Raw genomic sequence first — 16,226 nt, 5'->3', positions numbered from 1 at the left:
TGCCCATCCTGTTAAGGGGTCCTTCCAACACTCAGTTGGGAGAGGACTATGCAGGGTGCAGACAGCACTAGAACTCTCCTACAGGCTAATTAGCCATGTACCAAAAGGCAAGTCTGTAATCCTTTACCTTATGTCTTTACATTATTACACATGAGTGATCGACAGAACTCACATGTGGTCGAGGCAGCTTGCCTTGTCCAGATGTGCTGTCTTCTGTCCAGATGCTCTGCCAGACAGTTGGCCTGGCTTTGACCTTCCTGTCATCTCACCACTGCCTGGAGTTTCTTAATTGCCAGTCCTGCCTTACCTCTCTGTACTTCTTGTCTAGGGACCCCCCCCCCCTTCTAGCCATCTCTTCTGCTCCTCTGCCACAGTGAAGCCCCAGAGCTAAGTTTGTGGTAGGTGGTGTTTATGGCCAATTAAAACAAAAAATCCCAAACCTATTCTTTTTTTCCCTACCTCCACTATAAAGCCTGGAAAAGCACATAGTTTCCTTCTGAATTACCCAGGCAGTTAGAACTGGCCGTGTGATACAATTCTGTTCAATGAGATTTAAAAGAAAGTCTGATAAAAGCTTCTGGAAAAGAATATTCTCTCTGTGAGAAGCAGAAGAGCTCCCACCCACTGCACACCCACTCCTGGCATTCTGCCTCTGGGTTCAGTTCTGATGCTGTAAATCTCTGTAAACAACGGGGGAGCCTGGGGTGAAAAGCACGCAGACCTTTAGCAAACAAGCACAGAAAAGCATCTGGATGGAAAGGGACCAGGTCCTTGTTACCGCTGGACAGCCAGACACAAGCCCAGGACTTACACAAGGCTCCTGCTTGGAGCATCCAGCCTTCATAGGGGAGGTTTAGGTTCCTTCAACATAGAGGGGACACCTACTATGTTGCTTTCAGTTTTAGCAAACTTGTCTCTCTTTCACTGCACAGAAAATTACCCCAAAAAGCTGGGTTGGAGGGCAGGAGGTGCTAGTGCAGTGTGACAAGTTCCTGGGAACCTCCTTGCTTCCCATCTGCAAGCCTGCCCTGACTCTGCTCCACAAAACTGTGTCAGAAGTCTTCTCCTTTTGAGGATGTTATGTTTCCATCCAAACTGGCTTACACCAGCTCTGTCAGTGTATGTTTGAACCTTTAAATTCCTTCCCTGGGAATTGTGGGTTTCACATGACCCATGGCATGTGATTATGTACCTATTGATTTTCCCCATGACTTATGATAATTAATGAAGCTATTTTCTGGTTAGAGTACAAGAATTTTTTTCTGGCAATATAACTTAATGACAAATGTCAAATTTTCAAAGTAATTGCCCGACAAAGATAAGCATTTATAAAATTACGCTCAATATTTTCCAAGGCTGACGTTTAATTGACTAAGAAAACACAAATCATGCCTGCATTTGCAAGTAGACTGTTTTCTAAAATGAGTATTCACATTGCCATCAACTTACGTGGAATGACAGTAGACAGTATAAACCAAACATTAAAGTATAAACATACTTACCAACCATGTAATTACTGGTATGGGGGAGTATTTTGAACATTATCTGATCAAGACAGGAAGAAACTAGTCCAAATATCTAAGAAAAAAATGAGAGAATTGCCTTGTGATTTTAAATGGAGAGGACTGATCCATTAAGTTATCAAGAACATGACAATTCCAATAATAGGAAAGGAGGATCAAGAAAGGGCTGAGCTTGTTCTGATTACAAGGAAAGTAGGGTATGGAATCACCATACGTTAATCTGAAAACCTGCACTTATTTTTTTCCTTCAAAATTTTTTTTCCAAATACTTTAGACATCCTCTTTGGAAGTATATATAAAAGATTGGTCTTGAACCACCATCTTTGGAGGGAATACTTCTTTGAAGTATTTTGGCTTATTCTAGGAATGTATAAGTCTGTCTTTGATACTGAAGAAAGTTACATGTTAAAACTCTCCAGAGGATGATTATATAAACAACTGAGGTTGTAGGTAACATTCCATCAGCATTATAAAATGTAATAATGCTGGAACTCTTAATTTCTGTTTGAACAATGACCTTAAAGTTGTCAGTAACTTCTCAGCTACGTGAGGAACCCCCACCTCCTGCATACGCAAACAGCAAAAACATTTTTTAGAAGTTAAGTTTTAAAATAATTAAAAGAACGTATATGTGGCTCATATTTACTTCTCTTTAAAGCACAACTATTAAGAAAGTTTTCTGAATGCTAAATATTAGGCAGTTTTGTTTGGAGTGGACTTAGAAAAGAGGGAGGTAGGAAGAGAGCAATGCATTTGGGCTGGAGCCCAGATACGCAGTTAGTGTTGTGGGCTCCAGACTGAGAGGCCAGCAAACAATTCCTAGATGCTTGGCCATGGACAAGTTCCTAAACGTCTATAAATCTCAGTTACTTTATGTGAGACACATAAGAATGATAATAATTTCTGTTTCATAATGCCGTTACAATGACGAGGAGAGCTATGGGGCTTAGCGCCATGCCTGCTACGTGCATATAATCATGACTGAGAGCACTCCTCATGCCTGCGTCATCCCACTGAAAGTTCATAGCAACCCTGTGAAAGAGCTTTTGTTTAAATACACTTTCTTTGGTGAAAAAATATGTTTTCCCGGGGTGCCTGGGTGGCTCAGTCATTAAGCGTCTGCCTTCGGCTCAGGTCATGATCCCGGGGTCCTGGGATCGAGCCCCGCATCGGGCTCCCTGCTCAGCGGGGAGCCTGCTTCTCCCTCTCCTGCTCCCCCTGCTTGTGTTCCCTCTCTCGCTGTGTCTCTCTCTGTCAAATAAATAAATAAAAATCTAAAAAAAAAATATATATATATATATATGTTTTCCCAAAAGAGCTATGGGTACACTTCAGACAGTTTATCATCTAGAATATGCTCTGGTTGTACTTTCCTATATGATGTTATATTAGTTGATTCTATGATCCATAAGATCCTTTTAAGATACAGTAAATCTGTATTTAGTATACAGGCTCATCTGGGCGACTCTATTCCACATGTCTGTCATCCTCTTCTGGGACTGCCAGGCCACCCTGAATGTGTAATTCCCCTGGTAAAGTACAAGAGAGACAGCACCATGACCTAAGGCCTTTGCAAGCTTATGAACATATCAGGCCTGCTGACAATGTATTGGCTTAAGTTCATGGCCAATCCCAGAGTCAAGGGACAAAGAGGCGTTGTCTGCACGTGGCCCAAGGGATGAGGAATGGATATACCTAATCAGTAATGTGATCGACACAATTGTATTGTGAATGTACATCAACTTCTCCAAGGGAATTGCCCTCGTATGTATAATACTGGGTGTCTGAGGGACTCAAGCATTGTGTTAATGCCATTGTAATGGTACTTCTTGTCCCTATGTCAAGAGAGAAGCAACGGCATCATTTCCATGGGAGTTCTTTAGGGCTCATGTGACCACGTGGATCTTAAAGACTTTATCTTTCTGAATCATCATAACCATGTAGTAATCCTAATTCCTGTTGCATGGGTGAAGAAACTGAGACTTGTTTGTGTGCTCACTGTTGGCAAGCGATGTCGTCTGAGCTGAGGCCCAGGAACTATGACTCCATGGCTCGTGTCCTCTCCCTGCACCACTCCTCTGCTCCGTGAAGGCCCGCTCACTTGACTTTTCACGTAGCTTTCTATAGGTCCTCAAATTTCAGCCTCCATAATTGTTTCAGCTTTGCTTTTTGTTTTGTTTTTAAAGGGAATATGGGCAGATTTACAATATATGTATTCATTGAACAAATATTTATTGTCAGTCTATTATGTGACAGGCATTGTTTGACTTGCCGAGGATATGGCAGCAAACAAGCAAACAAAAATCCTCTGTGTGAGGATTCCAGCAAGGAAGGCAGATTACATGAAAATAAGTGAATAAACAAAACTAGCTTTATGTTAATTTAATTATTTATAAGTATACTATATATTATTGAGTTTGCAAACACATATGTTTTTATAATGTGTGTATATGAATGTGTGTTCAAAAGAGGGAGAGACACAGAGACAGAGAGAGAAAAGTTCTATAGAAAATTAATGAGGACAGTCCCAGGAGTGCTACTTTACATGGTCCATGTGTCAGGAAAACACACACTGAGGATGGGACACTTGAGTGTAAACCTGAGTGGTAATGAAGATTCATACCTGGGCGAGCTTTCCAGGTGCAGGAAATGGGACGGAGAAAGGCCTGAGCTGGAAATCACTACTTATGTTGGAGCAGGTGTTCTCAAAGTGGGCTCCTTGAACAAGCAGGGTCACCATCATCAGGGAACCCACTGGGCAGGAAAATTTGGGGCTTCTACTTCAAGCCTACTAAATCAGAAACTCTGGAATTGTGGCCTAGGGGATCCTGATGTTACTGAATGATTGAGGAGTGCTGTGTTTGAAGAAGAATGAGTAGGAAGCTTTAAGCAATGAGCCTGGGCTACATAAGGGAGGGCTTTGTAAGAGTCTCGTAGGGACTGAACTCTACAGACCACGTGAATTTTCCCCACATAGGATATATTCTATCCACATAGAGATAACACGTGCACGTTCATAATGGCTGCACACATTGTCTCTTTCTACACCTATATTTGGTATACAAAATGAAACATGTTAGCAAGGACTATTTGCATACGTTGCATGTAAGTTATGCCTGCTGAATTTATCATAAATGCTGATTACAAAAATTCACTGTAAAGGGGTGAGTTGTAAGGAAAATACTGGCTTTGTTCCCTGATGGTAGCATTAAAAAGAGTTAACATGCAATATAAAAACTTATGTTATGGAACAAACTGACCATAGACAGATATTTGTGTATTCAGCCTAAGAAAGGAAATCACATTCTTAGATCTGGCAAGGGATTTATGTAGTTTAATAAGCACATTAAACAGAATTGAATGAGCACATAAGCCCTGGAGACCTTACCTTCCAACCAATAATTTTAATTGGAACTTAAATAAATCACCCAATGCAAAGACAACCACATCCCTTATATGGTCACTATGGCTGGCTGCTTTCAGAAGCAGCTATGTTTTCCTCAGTTTCAAAACCGGAGCTAGGACCCTAGAATTTTATCATGCAAGTTTATTTCCTAAAGGATGCCAACAGTAAGAATCTCCAGGGAAAGAGTCAAAGAACACAGAAGCCACCCTGATAGTGTTAGTGAGAAATAATTGATCCAAGTTACATGACAATGGAAATGATTTTGGGGGTTTTACTGGTTCTGAACCAAGTGCCAGAGAGTACCGGAAAGGTAACGTAGCAGCTCTTCAAATCATGTCTCAAGTTCTGGATGCTTATATGGTGCATTCTTGCAAGAATATAGATGTGCCATTCTGCAAGAGAAGTCATGTCCATTAACAACATGCTCATGATCCTCTCTTGGAGCAACCTAACCTGCTTCTTTCCAAATAAGTCTCTAGCCTCAGCCTTCTTTTCTACCCTCAGTTGGTTTGTGTTTACATAATCCATATCTACACTGGCTTGCTCAAATTTATTCTGTAAAATAAACCTCCTATGGACATATTTACAAGGAAATGTATTTAATGCAAATAACCAATATTTTGGAAGAGGCATGACCTCATCTCTCTAGTAACAAGGTAACATTAACTTAACTGCTATAGTAAGACTGGGTAATTCTTTTTCAGTAATGACCAAAAAAGAAAACAAAAACACCTCTTCCAATTCATGGAAAGGGAGTAGAAACCAGTTCTGATCAATAGACCAGTACAACACATTATTTTTAAGATTTGTACAGAAAGACATTACATTCTGTATCATTTTGTTGTAAACGTGTTCCTTAGGCAGTGGTTGCTCTACATTTTTACTTTCCCTGTTAACCTGATAAAATGGGCCAAAGACTTTAACGGACACCTCACCAAAGAAGATATACTGAGGGCAAATGAACATATGAAAACATGCCCCACATCAGATACCACTACACACCTATGAGAATGGCCAAAATCTGGAACACTGACAACAAATGCTGGTGGGGATTTGGAGCTCAGCAATCGATGGGGGAATGCAGAAGGGTACAGTCACTCCTGAAGACTGTTTCTTACAGAACTAAACATGCTCTTACCATACAGTACAGCAATCACACGCCTTGCTGTAGACTCCCAGGGGCTGAAAACTTGTGTCCATACAAAAACCTGCCACAGATGTTTATGGAAGCTTTATTCATAATGGCTAAAACCTGAAAACAACCAAGATGGCCTTCAATAGGTGTTGGATTGATAAACTGTGTTACATCCAGACAATGGAATATTATTCAGTGCTAAAAGGAAAAGAGCCATCAAGCCATGAAAAGACAGGGAGAAACCTTAAATGTGTATTACTAAGTGAAAGAAGCTAATCTGAGAAGGCCATATATGGTGGAATTCCAAGTATGTGACATTCTGGAAAAGTCCAAACCATGGAGACGGTAAAAAGGTCAGTGCTTGTTAGGAGTGAGGGGTGGGGTGCAGATGAATAGGCAGAGCACAGAAGATGTTTAGGGCAGTTTAAATACTCTATATAATACTATAATGATGGTTATACATTTGTCCTAAACCACAGAATGCACTACATCAAGAGTGAACGCTAAGTCAACTATGGACTTTGGGTGATCATGATGTGTCACTGTAGATTCATTCTTGGTAATTAATGTACCACTCTGTTGAGTGATGTTAATAATGGGGAACATTATGCATGTTTTAGGGCAAGGGGTCATATGGAAAAATCTCTGTAATTCCCTCTCAACTTTGTTGTAAACCTGAAACTACTCTAAAAAAAATTCTTAAAAAACAAACAAACAAAAATAAATCTTTGTACTTTGTGTTCAGAAAGCAATCAAAATTGAAATTTAAAAAGTAGTATCATATATAATAACATCCAATTATGAAATACATTGAGATGTATCTCAAAAATATAAAACTTATAAAATGAAGACAGTAAAGATGACATTGAGAAATTATTAGGAAATAGAACCCCTTTTCCATGCACTGGAGAAGTCAGTATTATTAAGACATCAGTTCTTTCCAAATTCATCTAAAATTCAATTCAATGCCAATAAAAATTCCAACATACATATTGGTAGAGTTTTAAAAGTGATCTTAAATTTTATATAGAAATGCAAAGACATAGAGTAGTCAATCCAACAGATAAAAAGAAAGAAAAGTTGGAGGACTTACAAGACCTGATTTCCAGACTTACTATAAAGCCACAGTAATCAAGACGATGTAATATTGGTGTAAATATGGGCAAACAGATTAATGGAACAGAAATAGATGCACATATGGGCAACTCAACTTCAACAAAGTGAAAAGGCAATTCAGTGAAGAAAGGATCATCTTTTCAACAGAGGTGCTGAACAATTGTATATCTCTATGTAAAAAAATAAACTTCAAGCCATATTTCACACAGTACAGAAATTAATGAAAAAAATGGTACATGAAGCTGAATATGAAGCAACCAAGGGTGAACAAAGATGTTTTCAGAAATGGTACATTAAAAAAAAATGATAAATTTTACTTTCTTCAGTGAATGAAAAGACAATCCACAGTCTGGGAAAATATTTTTTTCAAATCATAGATCTGATAGAAATCACATATCCGGGATAATGGAGAATACTTCAAACTCAAAAATAAGAAAACAAGTAAAAAAATGGAAAAAGATTTTGAGTAGACACTCTATCAAAGAAGATGTATGGATGGCATATAGGAACAAGTTCAACATTGTTAGTTATTAGAAAATGCAAATTAAGCCCATGCTTTATACCTCTTCATACTTATTAAGAAGTGAAAGAAAAAAAAAAGAAAAGAAAAAAATAGAAAAGAAAGGCAGGGAAAGAAGCAAGACAAACCCACCACAGCATGTTCCGAAGAGGTGAGGGAGAGGACCTTCAGTCACTACTATGGAATTAAAATGTCAGAACTGCTTTGGATAATGGTTGGGCAGTTACTTCAAGAGTCAAACATGCATGTGCCATATGATACAGCCATTCCGCCCCTAAATCTTTACCCCAGAGAAATGAAATCACGTGCTCCTACGTAGGCTTGGATGTTCATGGCCGCTTTAACTGGAAACAACCCCAGTGCTCATCAACAGTGCTGGTTAAACACGCAGTGGAATAGTACTCATCAGTTCACCAGAATGCACCTGGATGGTGGCAACACTGTGGATTGATCTAAAAATCCTTATGCTGAGTGAAAGAAGCCAGAAAAAACATACTGTATGATTCTCTTTACATGAAAGTATAAAAAATGCACATTAATCTGTAGTGACAGAAAGCAGATCGATGGCCAGCTAGGGATGAGGGTGAAGGGAGGGAGGGAGAGGTCATAGGGAAGAAACTTCTGGAAGATCACTGTGAGTATACTCATTATCTCAATTGTGGTGATGACTTTACAAGTGTATACTTAAGGCCAAAGTGTCAAATTGTACATTTAAATAGTATAGTTTATTGAATATCAACTACACCTGAATAAAGTTGTTAAACTTTTATAATAAAGACAGTAAGTCAGAGGAATGAAGCCTCTTTTATAAACTCACCCTAAACTTTGTTCTTCAATTATTGGAGTTTAGCAAGATGGCATGAGAGAATATAACCAAATGTAAACCCTTACTCTCTTACTTATTTACAAAAAGTTTCCTGGCACAGTCTGTACAATCCCTACTCACTTGAGCTGATGTTTTAACATATTAATTAACATTAATTTGCCTACATTATATTGTTTTCAACTCAATGCTCTCTCCTAATAAACTATCAGATTTTCTTTATATTTATTTTTTCATGGATAAAATTGAACACTCTCATATCGTATTTGAGTATAATCTTTCCCTTGTGAACATCACATTATTTGTTATTTATTTGTTATAAATAATTTAAAATAATTATTTTAATATGTGCTCTTGCCTAAGCACTTTGAAAATTAGTCCTCTGAAGACTTCTGTTTTACGTGTTTCTCCCTTGTGTGTTGGATATATATTATTCTATAGTATTATGAGTTAAAAGGGAAATATGCAGTTAACCCATATGCGTTCTTATGAAACACAGGCACTGGGAGATACGTTTGACTCGTGTGCCTCTGGGATGGGGGTAGAGACCTGCCATGAACACTTCTAGTTCCCATCCATTTCCTCAAAGTCCTAGGGATGGTTCAGGCTGTCATGTACAGACACTTATTAATACACAGAGTTACTGTGCCTTGATGGCATGAAAGCTTGTTCCTCACTCCTCTTTGCTCTGTTCTGGTTCATCAGACTCTCTTCTGGCTTCTGTCAGCTGGGAAGGACCCGCACTGGGGTGAAGGTCCTGCCTTCTCTCTCCTCTGCCTACAAAACAAGAGGTCAAGGTTTCTTCTAGTGCAAGTTTTCTTCTAATTCAAGGTGGAAAAGTAAAAAGTCCCATTCTGGTTTCCCATCTTACCTGTGTCCTCCAAAGCAGTGTTTACCAGAAAAAAACAAAAAAACAAAAAAAACCCCTCATTTTTCAGTTCTCTATAAACTGGACATTTACATTCACATCTAACTTTAGTTCTTTGTATTTATACTTTTATTTGTAGCAATCTCAAAGGGAGATGAGAAAGTCTTAAAAGTTTCACAAGTTTTGGTAAATTGAATATACTCTTTATTATGGACAAATGGTGACCCACCTGAATTAAGGGAAAAAAACGTGTATTTTTTTTGTGTCTTCCACTGTGCTGTATGTTGAACATGTGCTGGATTTTACCGTATCAACTGTACTGTGCTGAGAAATATGTTTTTTAGGACCCCCTTCTAAGTATTGTTCCAGGTAAGAATGAGCCAAAGGAGGACTCGTATGGGATTTTGGGAAGACCTTCATGGTCAGGCTGGGAGGGCTGACACGGATATGTCTGTGCAGGCTCAACTCCATCCACAGCCACCTCTTACTCTCCAGCGGCCGGTCCTGCTAGACCAGCTCCCAGGCTGTGGACCTGCAGAGATGGGGAAGCAATCTCTGCACAGAGCCAGTAGCCTTCCACAGCCCTCTCCAAGCCTCCCCATCAGAATCCCACCTCCGCAGCTATAAGTGCATGGCTCCCAGATTTCCCTGCAAACATCAGCTGTATCTGCCCGAACCAGTGGGTTCATGCTGGTTAGCGCCATCCCTGATGCTCTAACTCCCCCTTCTAGACCTTTACTCAACCAGCTTCATCCACAGGTTTTTAAAATCTAAGCCCTATTTAAAATTTCTTATCTTGCATTGCAGGTGTCAGTTACTACATGCAAATACTAAGACACTGTTTTGAAACAGCAACAATTATCTCCTTGTTTACAGATTTGAGATTTTGGACAGATTTCACTGGAACAGCTCAACTTTGCTCCGCAAACTATCTGGGCCCTTAATCAGAATATCTCAAATATGTAGGGCCAGGAATAGTTGGGGCCTAGTCTGTTGGGCACCTGTCTCCTTTCATGGAATCTCAGGTCCCATGGGGTGGTGTCTCTCACTGCTCATTGGGTCTCCAGGAGTGATTTTTCCAAGTAAGAGAAAACGGAAGTCGCCAGTCTCTTGAGGCTTGGACCCCAAAGCTAGAATAGCATCACTGCTGCCCTGTTCTAGGGGTCAAAGCAGTTCACAGCAGACCCACATTCAGGAGGAGCGACTTAAATCCAAACTCTCATGGAAAGCAGTGTCTAAGAATTTGTCGCCATTTTTAATCTGTCACATCTCATGGTTCTGCCTCAACAGAGTTTACAAAAAGTTCATAAGAGAATCAAGAATCAAATCAACTTTCCATAGAATAGGGAGCCCAGCTTGAGAAGTGTGTAAAGTGAGTGCCTGGCAATGTGCTGTCCACGTTTACAAATGTTCATTTCATGATAGTCATTGAAATTACACAGCAGTATTTTTTAGAGGTGACAGTATTCGGGGTCAAGCACATTAACTTGTTCCCAGCCACATAAATCTCAGAAGAGCTGGCACTCAAGGCCGGTCCTGTCAGGCGGCAGAACTCCTTTACAATCAGTCCTTCAGCAGAGACGTTCCATTGTATCTGCAGCTCAGCAGCTCACCATTTCCCGAATAACCAGCAGGCTTCATCCTTCCTCGAAGAGGAGGACATTTGTACGTATGGAAGGAATCATCTGAAAATAAATGCATGTCATTTTCTCTGCCTGCAGAAGACTAGGCAGAGGTCATTTCCTCTCAGTCTCAGACACAGGTCTCCCTGCCTTTGGGGCATGCAGGTGCCTCCAAGCTGTGAGGGCCTACTGCCTCCCCGCTCCCTTTCCATTCCCAGGAGACAGGTGGCTTCCCACGTGAGCAAACTCAGGGTCTGTGGGGAGGTCATCCACAAGGTCACTCAAGATGAAGTTCAATGGATTTGATAACTTGCCCCTATCATTTGGTCATAAAAAACTATATTAACCTTCTAAGCTTCCCTGGTTAAGAGGAAGAACATGACAAAACTAACTTGATAGCATTATTGTAGTATTAATTTTTATCAGATAAGATTTGCTTTGAGTGTGAGAGCAGAGAGATGGGTTCCCTGACCTTTTCTCAATGAATCACTAGCAAGGGGGGATCCATTACCATGACTGACTGACTCTAATCTCTAGAATCAATATTGGGAAAGACAGCTACCAGGGCTGCTCTACTCTACATCATGGTACTGAGCCTCAAGTGAGGTGACCACACATTATAGGGTCTTTAATCAAAGTCTGCAGTGTCATTAAGCGATAGTAGTATAGAAACATATCCACAATGTCACTGGAACTGAGATCAAGACAATAAAATTTACTCTCTATATCGAAGGGATGCATTGAATCAGATGGATCTCATTTCTGTAGAATTTTACAACTTTGGCTGGTTAAAATCTATTCCAGTCTCAAGATAGAGAATGTTTCAGCTAATTATTTATTTGTGTCAGGCACGGTGGTTGTTGAATGCTTTTTTAAAATTCTCTATTTAGGGCGTCTGGGTAGCTCAGGTGGTTAAGTGTCTGCCTTTGGCTCAGGTCATGATCCCAGGGTCCTGGGATTGAGCCCCACATCGGGCTCCTGGCTCGGCGGGGAGTCTGCCTCTCCCTCTGCCTCTCCCACTGCTCATGCTCTCTCTCTCTCTGTATCTCTGTGTCTCAAATGAATAAATAAAATCTTTAAAAAAAATAAAATAAAATTCTCTATTTAAATTCAATGTAGTTAACATATACTGTATTATTAGTTTCAGGGGTAGAATTTAGTGATTCATCAGATGCATATAACACCCAGTGCTCATTACATCAAGTGATCTTCTTAATGCCCATCACCCAGTTACCCCATCCCCCCACCAACCTCCCCTCCAACCACCCTCAGTTTGTTTCCAGAGTTCAGCATCTCTTATGGTTTGCATCCCTCTCTTTTTTCATCTTATTTTATTTTTCCTTCCCTTCCCCTATGTTCATCTGTTCTGTTTCTTAAATTCCACATATGAGTAAAATCATATACTGTTTGTCTTTATGGCAAGCATAATATCTTCTAGTTCCATCCTCATCCTTACAAATGGCAGATTACATACTTTTTGATGGCTGAGTAATATTCCATTGTACATATATTACTTCTTCTTTATCCATTCATCTGTCGATGGACATCTGGGCTCTTTCCATAGTTTTGCTATTGTGTACATTGCTGCTATAAACATTGGGGTGCATGTGCCCATTCGAATCACTGTGTTTGTATCATTGGGCTAAATCTCTCACAGTGCCATTGCTGGGTCATTGGGTAGCTCTATTTTTAACTTTTTGAGGAACCTCCAGACTGTTTTCCAGAGTAACTGTACCAGCTTGCATTCCCAGCAACAGTGTAAGAGGGTTCCCCTTGCTCTGAATCCTTGCCAACATCTGTCATTTCCTGACTTGTTAAATTTAGCCATTCTGGCTGGTGTGAGGTCATATTTCATTGTGCTTTTGATTTGTATTTCCCTGATGCTCTGTAATGCGGAGCATTTTTTCATGTGTCTGTTGGCCATTTAGATGTCTTATTTGGAGAAGTGTCTATTCATGTCTTCTGCCCATTTCTTGACTGGATTTTTTTTTGGATGTTGAGTTGGTAAGTTCTTTATAGATTTTGGATACTAACCCTTTATCTGATAAGACATTTGCAAACATCTCCCATTCTGTAGATTGGTTGCCTTTTAGTTCTGTTAACCATTTCCTTTGCTTTGCAGAAGCTTTTTATCTTGATGAAGTCCCAATAGTTCATTTTTGCCTTTGTTTCCCTTGCCTTTGGAGATTTGTCTACGAAGAAGTGGCTGCAGCTGAGGTCAAAGAGGTTGCTGCCTGTGTTCTCCTCTAGGATTCTGATGGATTCTTGTCTCATATTTAGGTCTTTCATCCATTTTGAGTCTATTTTTGTGTATGGTGTAAGAAAATGGTCCAGTTTCATTCTTGTGCATGTGGCCATCCAATTTTCCCAACACAATTTGTTGAGAAGACTCTTTTTTCTATTGGATGTTCTTTCCCGCTTTGTCGAAGATTAGTTGACTATAGAGTTGAGGGTCCATTTCTGAATTCTCTGTTCTTGTTCCATTGATCTATGTGTCTGTTTTTGTGCCAGTACCATACTGTCTTGACGATTACAGTTTTGTAATACAGCTTGAAGTCTGGAATTGTGATGCCCCCAGGTTTGGTTTTCTTTTTCAACATTCCTTTGGCTATTCAGGGTCTTTTCTGGTTCCATACAAATTTTAGGATTGTTTGTTTCAGCTCTGTAAAAAATGTTCATGGTATTTTGATAGGGATTGCATTGAATGTATAGATTGTTTTGGGTAGCATAGACATTTTAACAATATTTATTCTTCCAATCCATGAGCATGGAACATTTTTCCATTTCTTTGTGTCTTCCTCAATTTCTTTCATAAGTGTTCTATAGTTTTCAGAGTACAGATCCTTTATCTCATTGGTTAGGTTTATTCCTAGGTATCTTATGGTTTTTGGTGCAATTATAAATAGGATCAATTCCTTGATTTTTCTTTCTTCTGCCTCATTGTTAGTCTATAGAAATGCAACTGACTTCTGTGCATTGATTTTATATCCTGTGGCTTTGCTGAATTGCTGTATGAGTTCTAGCAATTTTCAGGTGGAGTCTTTTGTTTTCTACATAGAGTATCATGTTGTCTGCAAAGACGAAAGGTTGACTTCTTCTTTGCCTATTTAGATGTCTTTTATTTCTTTTTCTTGTCTGATTGCTGAGGCTAGGACTTCCAGTACTATGTTGAACAACAGCGGTGATAGTGGACATTCCTGTCATGTTCCTGACCTTAGGGGAAAAGCTCTCAGTTTTCCCTGCTTGAGGATTATATTTACAGTGGGTTTTTGTATATGGTTTTTATGATATTGAGGTATATTCCCTCTATCCCTACACAGCAGATAGTTTTTATCAAGAAAGGAGGCTGTATTTTGTCAAATGCTTTTTCTGCATCTATTGAGAGAATCATATGGTTCTTGTCCTTTCTTTTATTAATGTGGTGTATCACATTGATTGATTTGTGGATGTTGAACCACACTTGCAGCCCAGGAATAAATCCCATTTGGTTGTGGTCAATACTCCTTTTAATGCACTGTTGGATCCTATTCACTAGTATCTTGGTGAGAATTTTTCATCCATGTTCATCAGGGATATTACAGGGTCTGTAATTCTTTTTAGTAAGGTCTTTGGTTTGGGGATCAAGGTAATGCTGGCTTCCTAGAAAGAGTTCAGAAGTTTTCCTTTCATTTCTATTTTTTGAAACAGTTTCAACAGAATAGGTATTAATTCTTCTTTAAATGTTTGGTAGAATTCCGCCGGGAGGTCATCTGGCCCTGGATTCTTATTTGTTGGGAGATTTTTGATTACTGATTCAATTTCTTTGCTGGTTATAAATTTGTTCAGGTTTTCTATTTCTTCCTGTTCCAGTTTTGGTAGTTTATATGTTTCTAGGAATGCATCCATTTCTTTGAGATTGCCTAATTTGTTGGCATATAATTGCTCATAATATTCTCTTAAAATTGTTTATAGTTTTTTGGTGTTGGTTGTGATCTCTCCTCTTTCATTTATGATTTTATTTTTTGGGGGTTCTTTCTCTTTTTGATAAGTCTGGTTAGGGGTTGATCAATCTTATTAATTCTTTCAAGAATTTAATTTCAGCTGTTAGTTTCATTGATCTGTTCTACTATTTTTTTTTATTTCTATATCATTGATTTCTGCTCTAATCTTTATTATTTCTCTTCTCCTGCTGGATTTAGGCTTTATTTGCTGTTCTTTCTCCAGCTCCTTTTGGTGTAAAGTTAGGTTGTGTATTTGAGACTTTTCTTGTTTCTTGAGGAAGGCCTGTATTGCTGTATACTTGCCTCTTCAGACCACCTTTGCTGATCACAAAGATTTTGAACTATTGTGTTTTCATTTTCATTTGTTTCCATGTATTTTTTTAATTCTTCTTTAGTTTCCTGGTGGACCCATTCATTCTTTAGTAGGATGCTCTTTAACCTCCATGTATTTGTGGTCCTTCCGATTTGTTTCTTGTGGTTGACTTCAAGTTTTAAAACATTGTGGCCTGAAAGTATGTGTGGTATAATCTCAGTCTTTTTGTACCAGTTGAGACCTGATTTGTGACCCAGTATGTCATCTATTCTGGAGAAAGTTCCATGTGCATTCAAAAAATATGGAATGCTTCATGAATTTGCATGTCATCCTTGCATAAGATGCTAATCTTCCCTGTATTGTTCCAATTTTAGTAAATGTGCTGCTGAAGTGAGCACTGTTGAATGCTTTTTAACTGTTTAATTTTCTGAAATACTTTATCTAAGTATTAAGAGACAATCTTGTCTACTCTTTGTTTTAAACCCCCTTTTTGTTCATCTTTGTTTTGTCAAATAATAGTTTAATTCAAAGCAAACAGCCAGAGAAGAGCAAATTGCTATTATTTTTCCTTCCCTTGGATTCTTCATTGAATTAAATTATAATTGTGGCTAATTTTCAAGTGTTTGCCCTGGTGTTTGACCTTCAGTAACTATAAAGCAGATGCTGAAATATTAAATCATGTGTAAAAACAGCTTATAGAAATTACAGAGAAATTTCTGCCAAATGATACGTTTGGAATTGGAGACTTTGGAGCTTTCCTGTTGGCACTGGAGTTGAAGTCCTGACAGGAAGATGTCGTCTGACCTTGGCCTTTCTTTTCCATATTCTGGAATCAGTTCTGTTATGACATCATTACTTGTGCAGCAAAAACTGCTAAGCTTTTGCGTGAGCTCTGTATACTACATGCCAGAGTTATTTCA

The 16,226-nt window shown here is 39.1% G+C and overlaps 1 non-coding gene across 1 annotated transcript; it reads right to left on the bottom strand.

The window, feature by feature from the left end:
* Positions 1-15,601: 15,601 nt before the first annotated feature.
* Positions 15,602-15,704, bottom strand: LOC118544200 (U6 spliceosomal RNA). Its single transcript, XR_004921453.1, has one exon. It is a non-coding gene; the product is annotated as a U6 spliceosomal RNA (small nuclear RNA).
* Between the last annotated feature and the right edge of the window lie 522 nt (positions 15,705-16,226).

This window comes from Halichoerus grypus, chromosome 7 (genome assembly GCF_964656455.1).
Source record: "Halichoerus grypus chromosome 7, mHalGry1.hap1.1, whole genome shotgun sequence".
Classification (NCBI taxonomy): Eukaryota; Metazoa; Chordata; class Mammalia; order Carnivora; family Phocidae; genus Halichoerus; species Halichoerus grypus.
The sequence above is the reverse complement of the archived record's forward strand: the minus strand, read 5'-3'. Positions and strand labels throughout refer to the sequence as shown.